The 19,690-nt window shown below is 45.6% G+C and overlaps 1 non-coding gene across 1 annotated transcript; it reads left to right on the top strand.

Moving 5' to 3' along the window:
* The first annotated feature begins 952 nt into the window (after positions 1-952).
* Positions 953-1,068, top strand: LOC144731919 (U5 spliceosomal RNA). The gene has a single exon (XR_013588069.1). It is a non-coding gene; the product is annotated as a U5 spliceosomal RNA (small nuclear RNA).
* The last annotated feature ends 18,622 nt before the right edge of the window (positions 1,069-19,690 follow it).

The raw sequence follows: 19,690 nt of genomic DNA on the forward strand, positions 1-19,690 counted from the left end.
CCGAAAGCCCGTCCAAGGACGGGTGTATTGCAGTTAAGGGTCCATCCCCTTTCCCCCCCCTGGACGCACGCGTTCTTTTTACACCCCCCCCCCCCCCCCTGAATACCTACTATAATCGCCCAGTAATATCTGTCCTTAATTCTCGTAACGTCACTCCACATCGACCAGTCCCCCTCATTAATATTCAAAAGCAGGTGACGTCCTCCAAATGGACACCCTCCCCATTCATAATAATTAGCGGCTGACGTCACTCCACATGGGTGCCAAGGGTCCCCCTCCCCTCTCCTCGGCGTCAACTTGCAACCCTCACTGCAAATGCAGAACCCTCACCTCACGCGATCTCCGTAACGCTATTGAGACATCAGAGTAAAAAGGACGTCATGATGAACAAGGGATTATAACCTTAAAATGAAATAGGTCTTTGTCATCGCCCCATTACAAATTGCACACGCATTAATGCAATGAATATCAAGTCGCGGTTTGCTTTCGCTTTCAAGTTTCGGATTTACTGCAATACACCCGTCCTTGGATGGGCGAAAGGCTAGTGTTTAATGAAAACATGTAGCACCATATGTAGATATTAGATGACAGTTGGTATGAATAATACATATAATCAATGACAATACAGTATATTTATTAAAATATATTTGTTAAATATACAGTATTTTAAAAAGCTAACGGATGCTGACCGAGTTATTGGGCCATGTTTACGGGTCCACCATTGGTCCAATACTGTAATTATGAACAATGAACACAATGCAAAGTAAACTATGTCCAGTATACTATTACTTTAATAACCCTCGTGTCAAAACATGAATGGAAATTAAATCATCACTGATTTTAAGTTGTATCAAAGGACGTTTTAAATTTTACTAAAATCGCGAAGAACAGGTCCCATAGGATACATCGAGGATGTGCTTGCATAAGTACCTACGAATAATTTAACTAAACTTTACTCTGGTTTCTCTTCAGAGCGAATAAATCTTTCGCCTTTTACTAAAGATTTCCGTGGAGAGGAACACTCTAATGAGTCTTAAACTATTTTTCGTAACCCTACTCTGGCAGGGTTTCCTTTAAAATAAAAAAAGATTGAGGTTTGCTGGATATGGGTGTGTCACGTCATGAAAAGAGAGGGGGGGACACTTTGTGTTCATGGCGACAAAGTTAGGCAGTTATTTTCTGATGCGCCGAAAGCCCGTCCAAGGACGGGTGTCTTGCAGTTAAGGGTCCATCCCCTTTCCCCCCCTGGACGCACGCGTTCTTTTTACACCCCTCCCCACCTGCATACGTATACTTGACGCACCCCCGTCAATTTACTACAACCCTCACGACAAAAGCAGAACCCTCGCGTCACGCGATCTCCGTAACGCTGTTGAGACATCAAAGTAAAAAGGACGTCATGATGAACAAGGGATTATAACCTTAAAATGAAATATGTCTGTGTCACCGCGCCTTTACAAATTGCACACGCATTAAAGCAATGAATAGCACGTCGTGGTCTGCTTTTCACTTGCCAGTTTCAGATGTACTGTAATACACCCGTCCTTGGATGGGCAAAAGGCGAGTTAAAAATAATAGGCTCGAGTTTTCTGGCTCTTGACTGGCTGGGCTCCTCGACCCAAGCATTAATGTGTTCGTGGCTGCAGCTAAGTGGGGACATGTAACTGCGGAAGAAGGCGACACCATAGAGGTGGGAGTAACGAATACAGAAAATGACAGTAGATTAAATTATCTGTGCTAATTACGGGGAGGACGACCGCGGATAATCTATAGAAATTTTCCGCGAATCTTTATGCCAAAAACCACTAATATAGGTATAAATTATGTTTACGTTGAGAAAATTGAGTTTGTTAATGAACAAAAATTTGTAGTAAATAATGCATTGATCTTGTTTTATTACAAAAGTCCATACAAAATTACAATCACTTAAACAGTTTGAAATAACTGATCAGATAATCACTCAAAATGAAGCACAACTGACGATTTCGATTGTTACTCTTTCGACTTAGAACGAATACTAACAATCGACGACCGATTGACGTGCGTGCTCAGTGATAATACCACTTTTCTGCTCCCGACCAGAAGACTTGGCCCACTCAGTGGATAGCAGAGCCACGCCAATCAAAGTCAAACTCCACCCACTGTTGTAAAGATATGCAACTACTGTACTGTAGAGGGTTATCACGTGGATTTAGGATTACCCGGAGCGCATATTTGGTTGGCTTAAGCACGTGGCTTGTAACAAACATTTCCAAGCATAATATATAAGTTTCAAGGTGACTCATTTAGGCTTAAGGGAAAATCCGTGAGTGATTAATTTATAAAAATAAATCTCAGGTGCATGGTTAATCCGCAAATCTGATAAACCACACACAGATAATCGAGAGTCTACTGTACATTTTTTTTTACATTCAAACATTACTTTTTGTGATTTGAATACAGCGTTGTGAGAAGAGAATGAAAATTATACCCACTTCCTATTTTCTCTTACAGAGAAGCGGGCTCTTTCTTTATTCTCCTGATTCTCAACATCTCCCATACAAACGATAACAAAATGCGCTCACTGCCTCTCATAGCACCACTTTTACTGCTGTGCACTTTCTTTTAAACACGCATCTCCCCTGAAATTACTGTACAGGCTTCTGTGCTCAATGGGTCCATCATTCTTATAAATGAACGTTTGTCAATCTCTAATTACACATGAGGCCTATAAGCAAATCGCTGTGATGCCGGCATAATCTGCTGGAATGCACCCGATCTCATTGGATCTCTGAAGCTAAGGGGGGGAATTAAGCTCGGGTAGAGCTTGGGATCCACGGATGAAGTGCACCTTACAAACGGACATTTTTTTTATTATCTTGCAATAAAATAAGTATCACGTGCTGCACAAAAATCACATTGCTCTACTGCTCTGCGTGCTCCCAAGGTTTACGCTTCTCGTTTTTACCGACCCACACTGATCGGCTTGAGGTGTGGTAAAATAACCCCACACGGCCCGCAAAGGCGTGATCGTGGCCCTCATCCAGCAGTGGATCGACAAAAGGGGTGTAGGTGTACAATTACACGAGAAGCACTCCTTTAGACATGTGGGCCACTTGCAGATACGTCTTAGGTAAGAGTGTTGTATCCCGATATCCATGAAAAACACTCCACGATTTTCCTTAGACATTGGGCGTAATATCATTCAGCTCCTGCCATCAGTAAAAAAACAACGATATTCGGCAAAAAAACCTTCCTCTATTATCTGCGTAATCCGCGATTGGCCACATTTGCGGACAATGCATTTAAAATGCCAGGAAAGTGGCTCGCCGCACATGCCAGCGTCCGTCCGCGTGTAGACATTGTAAAGCATTGCATTGTGGCAGTTCTCACTGGAACCTACAGCAATATTAACGGGGCATGTAATGATTTAATGAGTTCTTCAATGTTAATTAAATTATTGAGGTTCATGCGTAAAATTGTGCTGGTGAGAATCTGTTGTTTACAATTAATGCAAATTATATATTTTAGTTTTTTTCTGTTTTATCCCTTGATATTATGACTCCTTACCTTGCTCTAGAGTTAATACATTTGTCTCTGGGATATTACAGAATGCAGATTTTTTTTCTGATTCTCCGGTGAGTTGTTTAAAATACAGTAGACTCGATTATCCGCGCTAATGACGGGGAGGACGGCTGTGGATAATATAAAATCGCGGATAATCCAAAAATATAACCATTTTCCGTGGATCTTTGCCAAAAACCACTAATGTAAGAATAAATTGTTTAAGTCAAAAAAATAAAGTTTGTTAATAAACAAAACATGGTAGTAAATAATGTATTGATCTTGTTTTAATACAGAAGTCCATACAAAAATACACACTCACTTAAACAGGTTTGTAAAATTATGCCTTAGTCCAGTTTCTGATTTAAAGTTAAAACAACACGGTGCCGTTTCTGTGCCATCGCACCGTTTCGTAAATTTAAACTCACAAAATAAATGATCGGATAAATCACTTAAAATGAAGCACAACTGACGATTTAGATTTTTTACTCTTTCGATTTAGAACGAATATTAACTATCAACCAATTGATGCGCGTGCTCGGTGATAAGAACACTTTCCTGCTCCCGTGCAGAAGACGAGGCCCACTCAGTGGACAGCAGCAGAGCTACACCAATCAACATCAATCCACCTCTGCCACCCACTATTGTAAAGACCTGCAACTACTGTAATGTATAGGCGATCAAATGGATTTCGGATTAACCAAAGCACATATTTTTTCGGTTTAAGCACGTGACTTGCAATAAACATTTCCAAGAATAACAATGTATGACTGTTTTTAGATGATTAATTTGGGCTTAAGGGAAAATCCATGCGTTATTAATTTGTGTCAAAATCTCAGGTGCACGGTTAATCCACAAATCGGATAAACCGCACGAGGATAATTATAATCGAGAGTCTACTGTATACTTTGACCTTTGAACTTTAATTTACCTTGCAGGTTCTTCAACCAAACCACGTTTTTGTTTATCCAGGGCACAGCCAGCTGATACATAAACAGTTCATTTTACAAGGGATACTTGGCGTGAAGCGCGAATTGCAAACACCCGAACACGAAGCGATGTGGTGGGCTGGGTGATTGGTTTGAAGATAAACGGGGCCCCAGCGTTAAGGTGCGCACGCACGCCGCCTGAATATTAACCATGAGTAACACGGCACTTCCCCCTTGCTCTGCACAGAGGGTGAACCCAGGGATGATGGAGCGTTCGTGCGTCGGGGACCATGGCGGAGAGACGACGAACGGCAGTGAGCCGTCGCAGGGGATGGCAGAGAGAGGCGTCGCCGGCACAGGTGAATGTTTGTCGCACGTGTTGGATGTGGTTCGGGAGATTGTCGGGACTGAGCCAACTCCAATTGAGATTCCGGGTTCAATTCCGGCTTTCAGCTGCCCGTGCTTAAACCAGTTTCTCGAGTACAGCGAGTTTCTAGCCTCCACCTGGTCGCCTCCGATTAGCACGGTTGGCTACGTAGGTCTGCGAAAGAAGTTCAACGGACACGCAATGGCTGCAGAGTAAAAAATAATAACGTCAAGTTAAATTTGGTCCTTCAGTCGGATTTTCGTATTTCATCACGGTCCTTAGCAGGGCATATACAGTGTCAATCGTAGGGACTCGTGACGTAGTTCTGTGACACGCGGTGTCGCCGCCGCTCACTTGCAGAGGTTCGTCTGCAAAGTTATTCCCCCTATGACATGGCACCGATATACAGCGTGTCCTCAAAAGCACGGGGGCACCCAGAGGGGGGTGGATTGCCCGGGTGGGATCGGGCCAGTCCCGTTGTTGTTTCCATTGAGACCAAAATTGTAATTGTACTTGTAGCTGCATATAATTTGTTTATGGTGCAGGATGTAACGTTATGGTATTCAGTCATTTTTATGTTGCTGGGCACTGTGGAGACAGAGTGAATAACAAGGTAGTGTTGCGTTGAATGCCGTTCCATTTTTATTTATTTTGGGAGTGCAATTACATTTTTGTACTATTTTTTGGCTTTTTCCAAAGAATGTTTATGTCCGGGACAAGGTATTATCCATCCAAAGTCAATTTGAGGACAAATCTAATTGGGGGGGGGGGGGGGAAACACTAGTCCTGCATGTCATTTCACGTTCTTTCCTGCAGTGGCTGAGTTATAACACACCTGTCAAGGTGACTCAACTACTGAGCCACTTTCTACAGAATTGATAGGATTGATTCCCACCACAGCCATCCAGTAATTTCTGCAGACGTAATAAGGCTTTTATGGTCAGGATACAACCTCGTGAAACAAACAACAATTGGATTGGATTGTGTACTTATTCTGTAAAATTATCAAAAACAAAAGGTGGAAAATATATTAACCACTTAAATATGGTATCCCTCGATGCAGTGCTTATTCTGCAGACCACTGAAACGATGATGTTGATAAGCTGAACCCTGGTTGCAAATGGATCTCATAATCGCAATATTTGCAGCCCTGTTGAGCCACCAGCTGTGCTAAAATACCCGACCAGAATTCTTTGGTGTGGCTGACTTTGATGCCTTTGCCGTAGCTTGTGCTTGCTGTTGATGTGACTATTGATGCCGGTGGTTATGCTGTGTGGCAGTTGGTGGATATTTAAGACTCCTATTGTGGCTTCTCTTGGAATGACTGTTCGTGTAGCTATTGGGGCTGCTGTCGATGTGGCAGTTGCTGCTTGCTGGTGGTGGCGGCGGCGGTTGCAGCTGGTGCTGGTGGTGGCTACTGTCGGCGTGACTTGTGGCTGCTGGTGGTGTGGCTTTTGTGGCGGCTACTGTTTTAGCTGCTTGGCCGTTGTTGGTGTGTAGCTCTGGGTGTGGGCCGAGGAAGCGAACGGGAGACCACGCGCTGTTTAATCCATCCACGCTTTGCTCCCTCCCAGCTTTAGCGCTTTTAATGCCTCTCTTGTTGAGCAGCCATTTTAATCCAAAGTCTGCCCTTATCTCACGGCTGTAAGAGCAAAGGGGTTTTCTTCTCTCTCACACACAGCGTTCTGTCTCGTTGTATCTGTGAAATGGTCGATTGAAACTCAAGCCAGGCACAACTCGTGACAAACGTGCATTGCTCTTTTAAGAGACGCTGTTTGCCTGAACAGCATCCATGCCCCATCGTCCATGTAGTCGTTATTTGCCTGTTCTGTACAATCCGTGTGGAGATGCGATTCCGCTCGCGTGGATTCGCCTGCCTCACGTGCGTGCGATTGCAGTGATTGTATACTGATGTGTACACTTCCGTTTGTTGGCCTTCCCCCACCACACCTCCGATTAGCACGGTTGGATACATACCGTGCGAAATAAGTTAAACATACACACACTCGTGTTTCGAGCGCAGAATCCTCTTCAAAACGAAATTTAAATTAGGACCAAATCACCCGGAAAGAACCCAATGATCTCATCAGAACTAGGAAGTTAAGGAAGTTTTGATACCGGATATTGCTTGTTTGGGTGACCACGTTTCACAAAACAGGTTTTTATAAAGCTTGCGAGGCTACATATAGTGAGTACATTGTTGTACCGTACCTCTGTACCACCGCATCTGTAGACCTAGCCTTTATCAATCCGTAATGACCAGTGTGGTGAAGTACTGTCAAATAGCCCGCATGGTACCTGCACATGTGTGGGAAAGCCTTCCTCCAACATTGAATTGACAAAAGTGCTGAGCATGTGGTACATTCATTGCAGGAGGCTTGAGCTGCAACATGGTAAGGAGATGGTAGTACAGTAACGTATTCCAATTAATCTATCTGTGCAGAACTTTTGAGCGTTATCCCTGGTATGCTTGTGTCCATATCCGAGTACTCCAGTTTCCTCCCGCACACCAAACACTTACAATGATATCCCGCTTTACGTCGGGGGATGCGTTTTTTCCACGAGAGCTAAACAAAGACAACGGAGGGTACGGTGAAGCTGTGTGTTAACACGCACATCTTCATCTTAGACGTACCCACAACGTTACATTAATTTAGTGAGGGGTGCCACTGGCGAGATGTTAAATACCTCGCCTGGTATGCAGTAGGTCGTGAGAATCGATCCCGACCCTGACGCCTGGACATCTGGAGCTTGCATGTCTCTCTCCCCGTGGTCGTGTGGATTTTTCTCTAGGTCCTCCGGTTTTTCATATATGTAGAATGAACATGCATTTAGAGTATTTGGCTGCTTTAAATTTCCACAAGTCATTTTGTTAAGCTATCATTTGTGGCCTGGTCTCTTCTGAAAAAGAGCTATATAACTCAGTGGGCCTTACCTAGTAAAATAAAAAAATATCTTATAGCTATCTTATAACTGAGCTACTAAAAATCTGTACTCAACACTAGCATACAACAGTAAACCTTAACACAAATTAACAGGGTACAATAAGATACAGGACATTCTTTTTAAAAAATTGCCAAAAATACTGGACAAATAGTATATTGTACTCTCACTTCTCATCTCATTCTACTCCTCCTACTCCATACACTCTCCTACCTGTCCCCTCTCAGCTTACTCTACTCCCTCCAAGCACTCTCCTACCTCTGCCCTCTCAGCTCGCTCTACTCCCCTCCACGTACTCTTTCCTACCTCTCAACAGCAACCAAAGCTTCTAAGCAACCAACACTCAGTCGAAGCCCCCATTCAACCTTGGCTCCGTGAGAGGTCGGTCGCTCATTTTCCTCTGTAGCCCTCGTAGTTTAGAACTCCCTTTGCCCAGCCTTCGGCGCTTTCGACTCCCTGCCCCTGATCAAGTCCAGGCAAAAAGGCTGTAGTTTTTTCCTTTTGCCTATGACTGGCTGCCTCTCTACAGATTAAATATGCAGGTACAGAAATACGGCGCATCTCGACGCTTTACAAATCCACAATGGATTGTATAATTTGTTGGAAATTTCCATTCAATGTTGTAACATTTGACGTAAACACATATTCAAAACAATAGCCCATGTTGCCATGCCCATCTAGCCTGATGAAGGGTTATAAAAAAAATGCCCCGTTACAAAAATGATCCTCAGTCATTGGACACATGACTGTGGCCTCAGAGTCTGCCTGGCACAGGCGCAGTGGTGACATCACCGCCACTTGGTGGCGAATTGCGGCTGTTGTTGTTGACGGTGGCCTTGTGGTTGCCTGTGTGGAGACTGGTGGTGCAGTGGTTAACGCACTGTGCTACGAACCCACTGGACCTGAGTTTTATTCCCGCTTACGACTAACTTCATTAACAAAATATATGAACCATTCCCATACCTCCCCTACATCGATTTAGTCTTAAAGGAGTACTTTGTGTGGTGAGTAAACATCAGCATTGGGGAGACAAAGGTGGCCGGGCATGGTGCTACTCACCCAACATCGTGTGTGCCATGCCAGCCCTAATAGATGTTCACCATCAGGACAGTAGACTCTCGATTATCTGTGTGCGGTTTATCCGATTAGCGGATAAACCTTGGATTGCGAGCATAATTCATTCCGGAAACGTGTTTGTAATCCAAAGCACTCGTATATCAGTTGTGATCACGTGACGCTCAGCAGACAAAGCATATACACGTACTACTCTTATTGCAAGACCTCGCTCGTTTATCAAATTCATATTTATTAAAAATTTTGCTCGTCTTGCAAAACACTCGCAGACCAAGTTACTCGCAATCCAAGGTTTTACTGTAATTTAAACCTATATTAGTGGTTTTTGGCACAGGTATCCCAGGAAAATGGATATTTTTGGATTATCCGTCATTTTTAATTATCCGCGGCCGTCCTCCCCGTCATCAGCGAGGATAATCGAGAGTCCACTGTACTTGTCTCAACAGTCCGTTAAAGGTTATATTGGGGATCTTTGCCTTTGTTTGCGCGTGAGCAGAGTATCTGGACATGAGGAGCGGAGGGGGGAGAAAGGGGAAGAGGAACACCGAGGGTCATGGCGCCAGTTGGGACGACCGGTGGCTAAGGCAGTGCAAGCAGGAGGAAGACTTTGCTGTAGCATCTGGCACTGTGAGCTGAAGGAACCGCACGGCATCACCACTCGGCATCCCACCACTAACGCTCCTCATCAGATATGAGGGATTCCGTGAAGGATTCGAATCTGGATATAGACACACTTTATATATTTTGATTTAAAGCTTTCGTGACTGCATGGATTCATATTATTGGTTCTTTCGGTAAAGTCACGTAGAAGGGAAATTATAAAATAATAAAAATAAAACATAATAAGATAAAATTCTCACGTCGTGAGAATTTTATCTTATTATGTTTTATTATTTCTCTTATACGTGACTTTACCGAAAGAACCAAGAAAATGAACACTTTATATAAGCGAGGTTCTGATACAAGCGTAGTGGCATAGAATCAGTAAAGTAGCAGCATAGCGCTGACTGCTGGCGGGTAAGGGGATCTGCGGCATACAGCAGCCCTGACGTCAGCAGGCCAGGTGATACACCAGAGGGGGATCGAGGGGAAAGGTCACAGAAGGGGCACACCAAGAACCCGCTGGTAGGTTCTAGAAAGGGGGCGTGGCCGGGGGCGGAGCCAGGCCACGCTGACAGTATAAGAAGTGCCCCTGGGCGGGACCTCGGGGCTGTCGTATGGAGTGGGATCCCTGCCGTGCTGCTCAAGTCTTCACCGTTCTTCTCGTCATTCTTCCCGTCGTTTTCACCATCCTTCTTGTCGTCGTCTTCACCATCAACATCTCGGGGCGTCACCAGTCGGGCAGCCTACCAACTGTCCTAACTGAGTAACTTCGCTGGTTATAGATGGACTTATTAGAAAGTGTTTACCTCGATGGTGCTCGTTAATAAAATAAGTGCCTCAAACTCTTATTCGTCTCCGAGTTAGTCACTAGACAAACGAGCCCTAACGTAACACCCGTGGGGGGGGAGGGGGGGGGAGAAGCAACCTTGCCTTGCTTCCAAGGTTGTGCCCATGTCCAGCTTCTCATCATAGCGATACTATGATGTGCTGTACGTTATAACATCCAAAATGTTGTGATTATCGTTGATAAATTAACTTTTTAAATTTGTATCTCTTGACAGATGAATCGGTTACGTATATATTTAGTTATGAATAATCATCTAATCAGTAAATTCATAGCTATCATCCATCAAATTAGTGATTTGCTGAATATTATGTCAATGCCTTGGCTATACATCCTTTAAAAAAAATTTACACTTGATTTTCTATCGTCACGTTTTGTGTGATTGATGTTAATGCTGGAATTCCACGTTTACTGCTTTCCAACTCATAGGGACCCCCCAAATCAACATTTTGGGCAATACTTTGCTTTTACAATTGGTAACTCCCAAAGTTCCACGCAACTTTAAACTAACATTTCAATATTTTTGTGTCATCTTTATCGTGATCCCCTCCTTGTATGTACGTTGAACTACTTTCCCGCCGTATATAGCCAACTGTGCTAATCGGAGGTGCGGGAAATGGACATATAGGCAGACGTACACGCGTACAGAACAAATACATTCACGCTTTCAACCGCACTTGGAAAGTGTTGGGGGGGGGAAAAAACATCAACTATATCCGTAGGAGTGTGTGAATGCACAAGTGTCCCAGACGCCCTCTTCGTGCCCTCTGCTCAGATGTCCGAACCTGGGCACACGGAGGAGGAGGAGTGTGGGGCTGCCTGCGGGTACAACGAGTCCTACATGGGGGAATCGTGGCTCAAGCGGGAGACCTTGGACCCAGGTGGGTGTGACGAGTGGCGCCCAGCCCACCACCCCTCGCTTCCGTCGTGAATTTGTGGACTCTTAATTGCCCCCTTTACGCAATTGTTTTGTTATCCCCCTTATGCTACCGGGGTCATGTCGTGAGAGTAGTAATCCATTCAGATCTCCCGCAGAGAGAGCACTGCAACTCTGCGAGTTATAGAAAACAGTCAACGGAAGTGGATATCAAAGAGCTACCTCAGAGATCCCTTCAAGCGAGCTTTAATCTACACAGTAGGGAACTGCGCTTTCTCACCTGAGAGTAATGTTCGATGCATGATGGTCAAACCGATTTTTTAAAATCCTCAAGAGTGGGAAATTTTCCAAATTAGGTTAACAGCCACATTTAATATGTTGGGGGGTTTTTTTGTCCATCATTGGTGTGACCGTGCTCAGACCATGGACTCGCCACAACTTGAGAACCCAGTTGTTTAGCAGTACGTGGCTGCCTGGATTTGAATGATGCCAGCTCGGCGCTCTTTACCTCTGAGCCACTGGCCATGACGATATTGCACCGTGTTTATCTTTTCTCATTTCCTTACAAGCTCAAGGGGAGAAGAGGTGTGAAGAGCCTCTCTGGTGACAAAGGCAGTGCCTTTGTATTTAATTGTGTGCATTGCACCAGGCTTGATAAATATAAAGCTTAAGTGCCCGTGGAGTAGTGGTGGTGGTGCGATGTGTGACCAGAGTTTGCTTCCCGGTCACAGCTAACATGAGTGGATATGTAAACTCGTTCCGTCTTTCCCTCGGTTGTCATTCACAAACCGGCACTGACTGGCATGGTGAAGCGTCATCCGACCCCCATAACTGGCACGGCGTGAGGAGGCCTTCTTCTGAGTGCGGAGTTGCTGAAGCGTGCGTCACCCACCGTATTGTCGGTTGCATTACCTGTGGGTCATTAACAAAGAGATCTTTTGCTGAGCCGAGTTCCTTCATCAGGGCACCGTCGTGGTGAAAATGTTAATAATTTATGAAGCGCCCTTAAACAATCGGTCTCAGGGCGCCTGGTATACAGGAGGTCGTGGGTTTGATCCCAACCCTGACGACTGTTTATTTGGAGTTTGCCCGTCTCTCACCGTGGTCGTGTGGATTTTCCTCCGGGTCCTCAACAGGCTTTTAGGGTATTTGGCTCCTATAAATGTCTACATGATATCCCACTTAGTTGAGCTATCATTTGTGGTAAGGTCGCTTTCGAAAAAAAACTGTATAGCTCAGTGGGCCTTACCTGGTACAATAGTTTAATAGATAGTTTCGGTCTAACATTTTATTAACACATAATTTATTCGTAACTTATGTATGTTAGCTACAAATATCACATTCATTTATTTCCGTTGTGACCATGAAGTCAGTGCTGCAGTTCGGAGTCCTATACACGACCTTAGAATAAATTGGAGTTCAATTGATCAGCGCAGGAGCCGCATCGCCATGTATACTGCAGCGTGGGAGGCTGTGAACGCTCTGCCAAAAATGGAGAATTTCTCATCGACGTCATTGCGATGTTCGTGCCCATGGTGTTAGATCCCCAGGCCAACCACATTGAAAAATTTGATTTGTGGAAAAGATGATCATGGATTAGTGCATGACGATTAGAGATGGGGTTCCCCCCCCCCCACCGATGTATATTTTGCACTAATTTGCTATAAAAAATGTGTATTCAATCATTCGCATTCAATTCGGAAAATATTTTTTCTCAGCGTTGCGCAAACCCAAAATAGGTCAAACATTTGCAAATCAGCCCAATCTCCCAATCCGTGTCTTAGGTGCTAATTCCTCCTTCTTTGGTCTTGTATGTCAGCCTCCACATGCCGCCGTTTTGCTGTGAAGGTTGTTTGGCCATACTTCACTTTGCTGATCAGTGTGAGTTGGTGAAGGAAAAAGGGGAGAGGTGGGCAGAGCCATTTCCCGTATCAATGGTGTACAGAATAATCATATACATACACGCACACAAAGACCCGAATTTTCCATACTACACTACTGACACATGTGGTTCAGTTGGAAAACCCTGCTTGTCTGCATACCAACATAGCACTGTGTCGTCCATGTTCCAGAAGAATTCCGCACCTCCGATTTAGCATGGTTGGCTACTTACGGTGTGAAAGAAGTTCAAAATACATACAAGAATTGGCTACCACTAGAGATTAACAAATATATAATGATACCAGTTTCCATACTTGGCTAATACAAATGTATTGTGGGGTAATGCACTTGTTAAATAATATTGCATAGTGCAGTTTTGCTGGTGAGATTTAATCATGTTGGTACAATTCAAGTGTTTCCATCTCAGGTGGCACCAACAAGCAAAGTATTTGGTTTGGGCCACACAGACAAGTGGGTACAGTAGTACTTGCATGTAGTCCAATTGGATTTGCGGCGGTCAGGATTTAACACAGTTATCCGTGGCCAAAAGTGACCCCTGCCCAGCCCCGCATTACTGAAATTGCTCTGGTAAAGCATTATCATGCGCACGCATCAATGGCCCTGATGTTATCGCTCACTGCACCGAGATCCCTGCATTTATTTATCGCAGCCATTCGTACATATGGCTCTGGTAGTGGGCTACAATTTCAGAAAAGTTCAAAGTACATTTAAGTGATTGTCTCATCGTTGATGTTGGGAATAAAATGTATGTTTATGGTTAATATTTAAAGAAATATAAACTATAAAACTAAAAAATGTTTATCTTACCAGGTAAGGCCCACAGAGCTATATAGCTCTTTTTCAAAAGTGACCTGGCCACAAATGAAAGCTTAAAGAGAAGTGGCTTACCATGTGCAAATGTATAGCAGCCAAATACTCTAAACGCACGTTTATTCTAAATGTGGAGGGGAAAACAGAAGGACCTGGAGAAAAATCCACGCGACCACGGAGAGAACACGCTAACTCCATATATACCAGCGTCAGGGTCGTGATAGAACCCACGACCTCCTGTATACCAGGCGACGTAGTTAACATCTCCTAGCCGCCGTGGCGCCCACATCTCGCCACCATGGTTGGCAGCCGGCACCGTGCCACAAGCGTGATAGATGGTTCTCGCGCTTGACTCTTGAGGGTGTTCTCCCCTCGCGTGTTTTTGCAGCACCCTGGGTATCCTTGCACACGCTTGTAAACAAGATTGGAACTGCTGAAAGTATCCCAAGCAGGACCCTTCTCAGAACTCGAGTCTTCTGAACTCGGTGAAGCCGTCTTCTGTGTACACGTACACGCACAGCCCTGTTGTCAATCCACTGCAGATGAAGGCCTCCCCTTACCGTACGCGTCATGGGGGTTAGTTATTTGGCCAAACTTCACCGTGCTAGTCGTAGTGGGTTCGTGAAGCTGGGGAACCGTAGATGTGAGCACACATGAGTACAGTATAAGAATGGATTTCTATGCATTGTCCTCTACTGCCCATATAATTTCTGAAAGCGATATTACCAACTGTTTGTGCATGGTGGTTGCCCATCCAAGCACTATCCAGGCTCAGTACTGCTTAGCTTCTGAGGTCCAACGAGATTTTGGTGCATTCCAGGTGATTAGGTTATAGGCCTCGTGTGGATATGGCCCCAATGTGATTCCTGAAGGTTCTTGGGAGTGGCCCGCTGAGCTGTCTCCCACCGAGATCAAAGAGATATACATCTAAACAGATTATTGAAAGGGAAGGATAAGCAAAATAGAGATGAGAGAGCTGAGACAAGATGTAAAGATTTGTGAAATTAAAGAGAAATAGTCGTTTCTCCTATAACGCCGTGTGTTGTTTTAATAACGTGAATCGGATATAACGCGATCAATGTATTAGGGAACGCAATTTTTTTTTTTATAACGCGGATGCGAATTGGATATAACACAATATAACACGATCGAGTGACCGGAACGATGTCGCGCGAATAGGAATAAGCGGTTGTACAGCTGCCTCGGCGTAGCGTCACAATGCGGGTTGCGGCTGGAGGCTTCTAGATGCTACCCACGCGCCTTGGTCTTTGTTCAGCCTGCGTACGCATCTCACGTGTTATCGCGGACTGTGCTTTACCCTATATTATATATATTTTTATTATAACGCGGCTTTTCCATAACGCGGTGTTCTTCAGGAACGCAACTACCATGTTATAGGAGAACAGACTAAACAAGAGATGGATGAGACCTGGAGATGAAGATGTACAAGTTAGACGTGCCTCATGTGATGTATTAACGTCTGTTCATGTTACATGATGTCACGCTGCCCGCCAGCACATGCTGAATGTGTATATGCGGCTCACTAGAAATATAGTTGAAGAACCCTCATGTAGAAGAACCATAGGCTGATGGGCTAAAGTGTTATTTTATTATTGCATGGATAGATAGTGACAGTTATTTTAGCGCTGCAGCCTTGATTTTTAACTGCCACCATCTGTACGTATACCCGCCCGTAGGACAGGAAGGTGAATATGCCGACTATGGTGAGATGGCGGGAGGAATTGCGGGAGAGACGGCAGGAGAGACGGCGGGCGACATGACGAGCGAAACGCCATCGCAGTCGTGGGGAGAAGTGGAGGTAACACTGGAAGACTCGAGTGGTGATGGTGAGTATCGCTCATGGACCTCAATCAACTATAAAAGTATTTTTTTTTTATTACCAGGTGAGGCCCACTGAGCTATATACAGTAAACTCTCGATTATCCTTGTGCAGTTTATTTGATTTGCGGATTAATCGCGCACCTGAGATTTTGACAAACTAACGACTCGTGGATTTTCCCTAAATCCCAAATTAATAATCGAAAAACGGTTATACGTTGTTATTCGTAGAAATGTTTATTACAAGTCCTTTGTTTAAACCTAACAAATATATGCTCCCGTTAATCTGAAATCCACGTGATCGTCTTTACAGTACAGTAGTTGCATATCATTACAACAGTGGGCGGAGTTTGATTTTGATTGGCGTGGCTCTGCTGTTCACTTAGCGAGCCGAGTCTTTTGCGTGGGAGCTGGAAAGTGTTATCACTGAGCACGAGTATCAATCGGTCGATTGTTAGTATTTGTTATGAATCTAAAGAGTAACAATCAAAATCGTCAGTACTACTATTTTTTTATATTCATTAACAAACTACATTTTCTTAACTTAACCATAATTTATACCTATATTAGTGATTTTTATCTTAAGAGATCCGCGGAAAATGGATAATTTTAGATTATCCCGGAGTTTAAATTATCCTCGGCCGTCCTCCCCATCATTAGCATGGATATAATCGAGAGAATACTCTAGCTCTTTTTCAGAAGCGACCTGGCCACAAATGATAGTCCAACAAAGTGGCTTATTGCGTGGAAATGTATGGCAGCCAAATACTCTAAACGCGTGTTTCTAAATGTGGAGGAAAAAACCTCAGGACCTGGAGAAAAATCCACGCGACCACGGGGAGAACTTGCAAACTCCAAATATACAAGCATAGGATCGAACCCACGACTTGTATACCAGATGAGGTCGTTAACATCTCGCCATCGAGGTGCCCAGCGTTGGTGCTTGATAAGCACTGTCATCAGCCAGCAGCAGTGTCATCGTCAATATCAGAGTTGTCATTATTCGTATCGTCATCATCGGCAGCAGCAGCTGCAGCGGGTCTCTTTTGCCCAATAGGTGTCCCATCGCATGACATGGTTCGTTGTCTGCAAACCACTCCACCACGGTCCTTCATATCCCGGCTCACCACTTCGAACCACACTTTCTCGTATGCCAAGTAATGTGATAACCCGACCAAAATGTAGGTGCAGTTAGCCATCAACCAACCATATTTCACGTGGAGGATTTTGTGCAGCCATTGGTAACTCGCTAATCTTGAGAACCGTCCCGAATTGCGGGTGGCTGTTGAGATTCACTCACGTAGGTTACACACGTCGATGCAACGGCCTAAGGGAAACTAAATATGAAAATACCCAGGGGCCGTCCATAAATGACGTCACGCACCTGGGGGGGGCGGGGGACAGACATTTGTGACGATGGGGGGGGGGGTGAGAAATGTGACGTCACATTAAAAATGCGCAACTTTAAATAAATATAGACAACACGTTCTACTTAATTAAATAGACGTTTTAATAAATGTTTTCTACTACAACATCAGAGTGCAGCGCCACATTAAATACGCACTACAATGACAATAGTTTAAAGCGATCTGAAGCATGTTTTATTTTTGGGGGGGAGGGCAGAGCTTTGTGACGTCATATTTCAGGGGGGGGGGTCTGACTTTTTGTGACGCCGTGTGACGAGATGGGGCGGGGTAAAAAATCGTCCAAAATCGCGTGACGTCATTTATGGACGGCCCCCCACAACTAAATAACATACAGCTGTAATTATGTAACCTCGGATAAAATGGTCTTCCTTGATAAAAAGAGGTGATGCACATCAATACGCTGTCACCTGGTTGGAGGCATTTATGAATTCATAATTTCTCTCGATGAGCGTGACATTTTAACAACTTGGGCAAATTGAGGTGGCTCCTAGGCCAGGAGCACCGAATTCTAATCCGGGATTCTATCACATGTGGTTAAGCGCAGTGAGTTTCCAGTCTCGGCCCGGTTGTCAATAATTAAATGCCCATCACCATCGGTGGAGTTTGACTTCCATATTTTGGGGGAGGGTTGGGGTAGGCAGGGGATCGCTTATCCCTCACTTTAGGAATCGCGGGTGCATATAATTAATATTTTAAAAAATCTTTATTGTAAACTACTGAAACGAAATTTATAAAGGTGTCCAGTTTGGGGGTGGGGGGGGGGCACGGGCGTGCAACGTCCCTCCTCTCCCCCACAAACTCCGCCCATGCCCATCACGTGATGTTCCTGTGTGAATGTTCGACTGTCGGAGAACGAACATAGCCCTGCAGGTGGCACTGTGGGAAAGGGTGCCCCCTGGTGTATGGGGTAGGGAGAAGGTCACTCGAAGGGATCCTCAGACATTTGGCTTCCCATCTGTGCCAAGGTGAAAATAGGTAGCCAATCGAGCTAATCAGAGTTAGGTTGAAGCTTTGTTAATAACTAAATAAAGTCTTGAGGCTCTGTTAAGAAGAGCCATCACAGTGGGTGAGTGACGTGACTGCAGAATCACTCGCGTAAGTGTCTAATACGTCTCTCTGCACTGATCCAGTGAATCTCTAAACTTGACATTCTGAGACATGGAGGCCGTCCGACTTGGCGCGGCCACCCTGGGCCCCGCACTTTGGGAGGCCCCCCGCGCTTCGATGTCACGGTGGTGTCAGATGTGAAGGCATTGGGGGTCCCACACTGTGATTTACCCCGGGCCCCGCATCAAGACAGATCGCTTATTTACCTGTCTACAATAGATGTTTGTTTAATGGGTTGTGCATCTTCCATCTTAGTGCCAAATTGCATTTAATTTTGACGTTGATTCTTTGGAGATGCAGTTAACTGAACTATATAACCTATTAAAGCATTTTCTGGGTTCCAGCATTCAGTCTCTGTACTTTAGGAGTGCACGTAGTTATTCGCTGCCCGATACCACTCCATATCAATCAACATTTTTGGCTCCCAACTGTCCAGCTTCTCAGTGTAATCCCCGCACGTGTGGCTGCGAGCCGGGTGCAGCAGGCAATGTTGCAGCGCCCTTTGACACATGGCTCTGTCCTCCAAGCAGAGATGAATTCTGGCAAGCGCAAGCAAGCGTACCTGACACCCGGCGCATCACCGCTGCTCCGGAAGAGGATCGTGCTGTCCCTGGAGACGAAATTGCGCATCCTACGGCGTCTGGAGAAGGGCGAGACAGCCAAGCAGCTCGCGTTGGAATTCAACTTGGGCCACCGCACCATCTACGACATCAAGAAGGCCAAGGAGAAGCTGTGGCGGCTCAACAAGGTGCTGGATGTCGACACGGGGCTCTCGTACATGAAAGTGATCCGCGAGTCGCGCTTCCCGCAGCTCGAGGAGGCCGTGTACAAGTGGTTCCGGCAGCACCGTGCCATGGGCCTCCCCATCACCAGCTCCATGCTCATCGAGCAGGCGCGGCACTTTCACGAACACCTGGGCCTCACCGAGCCATTCGCCGCAAGCGCCGGCTGGCTCCGTAACTTCAAGCGGCGCTATTGCATTGGCGAGCTGGGCGTGTCGGGCATGGACCTGGGGCGGGAGAGCTTCGTGAGCACCCTGGCGCACGCCAAGGAGGACTTGGCCAACCCGCTGGCACGCGTCCGCATGGGCGGCGCCTTCCCTGCGCCGTACCCCCAGGTGGTGGTGGAGAAGGTGTCGGACGATGCGGCGGAGGCCTTGGCGGCACGGGAGAGCTTCATGAAATTCCTGGAGGAGCAGGGGTTAAGCCCACAGCAGGTGTACGCCGCCACGGAGACGGGGCTCTACTGGAAGAGCCTCCCCGCGCGCACCGCCGCCGGGAACTGCCGGGTCGGCAGGGATCGCATCGCGCTGCTCCTGTGCGCCAGCGCAGCAGGTGCGCACCGGCTGCCCCTCGCCGTCGTGGGCAGAGCTGCCCACCCGAGGGTGTTCAGGAACCTGGACGTGAGCCTGCTGCCCGTGCACTA

Source organism: Lampetra planeri, chromosome 40 (genome assembly GCF_965212315.1).
Source record: "Lampetra planeri chromosome 40, kcLamPlan1.2.h2, whole genome shotgun sequence".
Taxonomy (NCBI): Eukaryota; Metazoa; Chordata; class Hyperoartia; order Petromyzontiformes; family Petromyzontidae; genus Lampetra; species Lampetra planeri.